The 3,805-nt window shown below is 36.5% G+C and overlaps 1 long non-coding RNA gene across 1 annotated transcript; it reads left to right on the top strand.

The window, feature by feature from the left end:
* Positions 1-914: 914 nt before the first annotated feature.
* On the top strand, positions 915-3,373 carry LOC128547365 (uncharacterized). The gene is made up of 3 exons (XR_008366476.1): positions 915-1,218; positions 1,492-1,602; positions 3,273-3,373. It is a non-coding gene; the product is annotated as an uncharacterized LOC128547365 (long non-coding RNA).
* The last annotated feature ends 432 nt before the right edge of the window (positions 3,374-3,805 follow it).

The following is a 3,805-nucleotide window of genomic DNA, read 5'->3' on the forward strand; positions in this document are numbered from 1 at the left end:
CATAGTCTGTTGATGGATTAGAGGTTATGATATAAAGGAAAGGCGAGTTCACCAAGAACATAAAACTAGTGCAAGTGCACTGTTTATTTGATCTCGGAGAAGAAATAACATTGGCACTAGAAATGAACTGTAAAATCTTAATGGCTTTAGCATTAGTGCTTTAAGATCATTTCCAAATTTCATTTGATATGAATAAAGCCAAGAATGACAAAAAACTGGCAAAAGGTATTTTGTTTCATAATGTAAATATTAGTTCTTTGTTATGACTTCCAAGCCACACATTTGTCTTGTTTCCCGAGACATGTTTGCCTTTTTTCATAGACATGTTGCCTTGTTTCCACAAACATGTTGGCTTGTTTCCATAGACATGTTTACCTTGTTTCTAGACACATGTTCGCCTTGTTTTCGCAGATATGCTGCCTTGTTTCCATAGACATGTAAAAATTGCATTGTTTCCATAGACATTTCCAGTGACATGTTTACTTTTTCCACAGACATGTTGCCTTGTTTCCGCAGACATGTTGCCTTGTTCCCAGAAACATGTTTGCATGTTTCCACAGACGTGTTTAACTTGTTTCCACTGACACGTTTGCCTTGTTTCGGTACACATGGTTACCTTGTTTTCAGAGACATGTTTGCCTCGCATCTAGAGATATGTTTACTTTCTTTCTAGACAAATGTTTGCCTTGTTTCTCTAGACATTTTTGCCTTATTTACATAGACATATTGCCTTTTTTCCCATAGTTATGTTTACCTTGTTTCCAGAGACATGTTTGCCCTGTTTCCAGAAACATGTTTATCTTGCCTTCAGAGATATGTTTACCTTGTCTACAGGGGTAAAACCATCAGGCGATAACTGATTATTGTCGACAAAACATGGTTGTGCTCACATTGAATTGCTTTTTTCACAGGGAAAGGAGGCAGTAAACAGTTTTGAGCTGTTAGTGTCGAATTGGCCGGGGTGAAATTTACAAATAAGAGGCAATTTACGGAATGAAGTGCATATTTGAACTTCTAAATAATAATAATTGCTAGAATTGAAGTTTCAGCGGCTAGAATTGAGTTTCACTTATTTAAAGAAAATCAGTTGAGTAGCCTTGATCTTGATAGTATGACGTAATGACTTGCAGGAGCGTATACATGCTTCCTCTGAGCTAGCTGAAAGTGGGGTTGTCATTTTAGCAGGTGCCTCAGGAAAAGTGGAATAGTGAAAAAACGGTACGGAGGGCCCATATATTTCAGCTTATTTTCAGATTTTACAGTGTTACTGGAGTACGGAACAGTGTAGCAATTGTGGCTATCATTTTCAGGGAATTTTCTGCAGCGATTGAAAAATTGGCAAATTTAGCTTTTTTCGTCATCAGTTTCCGCGACCGGGAGAGCACAAAATTCAGGTCTTGTAAACAGAAAACTAGATATTAGAGATGTATTGCAGATGGTTTGTAACGGTAGACATACAGTGATGTTAATGTTGCAATATCTTTATTTCAGGTGTGTGGTTACAGACTTTTGTGTGAGGTTTTGAAAGTTAGGTTGGCGACTCTAGGCCGAGAAGCTCAGAAAACTGTTTACTGCCTCCTTAAGAGCAAATCTTGAAAATTTGTAAGTTCTTCCATGTGCATTTATTTGATGTCTTAGAGGTTTTTCAGTATGATTTGTGAAGGAATATGAGTTTTAAAGTTAATTTTGAAGCAAAATGAGAGTTTTTAAGAGCAATAACTAAGGGGAGATAACCGCGATTCAGACATGAAAGTCAGTTTTACAGTGTTTTCCGAGCCGATATAATGAAAGATATATCTGTTATGACACCATTTTACTTAGACATATGCTTACTGTGACATTAAAGTCGTCAAATAAGGCATTTAAATGCAAATTCATTGATTTCTATTAATTCAGTAAGCTTTTTAACGGCAAAATAGCGGCTCGGACTGTGGAACAGACCTCGGGGGTACTTTCGGCAGTATGTCCTCTGAATCAGTATTTCGTTGTTCGTTTCAGTTTAGAATTTATGTACATATTGCATATAACATAGATTCCAGTCACAGCACACAAAGTTTAGAGAAAAGACATCTTTTCCCCTGAAATAGATGGATTTTGAAAGGTTTGTCTCAAAAGTAACGTTTTTCTCATATTTCATCACTCGCGGAAAGTGATCGTTATCAAATTGAGGTCTTAACATGGACTCGTGGTCTGATGCAGTCAGTTCTATGGGTTGAAAGTCATGTACATCATAGCTAAATATCACAGTGCAGATAATTATCTTCAAATAGACACCATTTACTGTCTTGGAATAGACAAATTAGCATGTAGTGGTATTTTGTGAAACGTTAAGACGGTGACATATGGTGCTCATGCATGTGCTTGTAGCTTCCTGGAGCAGGTCCAGCACAGTACCAGTGACTTAAAATTGCTATAATATTCAGCCAGCTTGGCAGCTGAACATATTTAGATACTAAACACATGGCTGAGACCTCATTTCTGTATGCAGTGGGCCTTAAATGAAACTATAATGTTACTAGTTAATTTCGGTACGCGTTCCTGGTAGAATGTTTGCATACATGATGTACTCCAGTTGTCAAAATTTTCAACAGCATATGTTGGATATGTATGAAATTGGGTTTCTTTTGGTCAGAATTGATTAAATTACAAAATAAACAACAAATGTCATACTATTGGGATCACTTTTGTCTCCCTTAAGGAGGCAGTAAACAGTTTTGAGCTGTTAGTGTCGAATTGGCCGGGGTGAAATTTACAAATAAGAGGCAATTTACGGAATGAAGTGCATATTTGAACTTCTAAATAATAATAATTGCTAGAATTGAAGTTTCAGCGGCTAGAATTGAGTTTCACTTATTTAAAGAAAATCAGTTGAGTAGCCTTGATCTTGATAGTATGACGTAATGACTTGCAGGAGCGTATACATGCTTCCTCTGAGCTAGCTGAAAGTGGGGTTGTCATTTTAGCAGGTGCCTCAGGAAAAGTGGAATAGTGAAAAAACGGTACGGAGGGCCCATATATTTCAGCTTATTTTCAGATTTTACAGTGTTACTGGAGTACGGAACAGTGTAGCAATTGTGGCTATCATTTTCAGGGAATTTTCTGCAGCGATTGAAAAATTGGCAAATTTAGCTTTTTTCGTCATCAGTTTCCGCGACCGGGAGAGCACAAAATTCAGGTCTTGTAAACAGAAAACTAGATATTAGAGATGTATTGCAGATGGTTTGTAACGGTAGACATACAGTGATGTTAATGTTGCAATATCTTTATTTCAGGTGTGTGGTTACAGACTTTTGTGTGAGGTTTTGAAAGTTAGGTTGGCGACTCTAGGCCGAGAAGCTCAGAAAACTGTTTACTGCCTCCAAACGTAAAACAACCGTTACATCATTTATCCGGATAACGTTGAATAAAATCTGGGCTCGTTGTACGGAAATGAAAATCATTTTATAAATTAATCGCAACCCGTGATAACATTTATCACAATAGCAACATAACCATCTGTTTAAAGTTGAAATATGATATTTAAACATCTGACTCGTTAAATAAATTATTCCAAATAACGTCTTAAAATCAGCTTGAAATCATGGATGGGCAAATATCTCAAAAACAAGCACACGGACCTCTACATTTTATTTCACCATATTAAAGGCCACATGTTTATTAACGATTGTGAGAAATTTCATTAAAATCTACATTGTAGAAAAAAATCTGTGCTCGAAAATGTTATTAAAAGTGTGATTTTCCCATAGACTCTTATGAAAAATTGTGTGAAGTCCAAAGTTTTCAAACCAGTCTAACAAAAATCAAG

This window comes from Mercenaria mercenaria, chromosome 12 (genome assembly GCF_021730395.1).
Source record: "Mercenaria mercenaria strain notata chromosome 12, MADL_Memer_1, whole genome shotgun sequence".
Classification (NCBI taxonomy): Eukaryota; Metazoa; Mollusca; class Bivalvia; order Venerida; family Veneridae; genus Mercenaria; species Mercenaria mercenaria.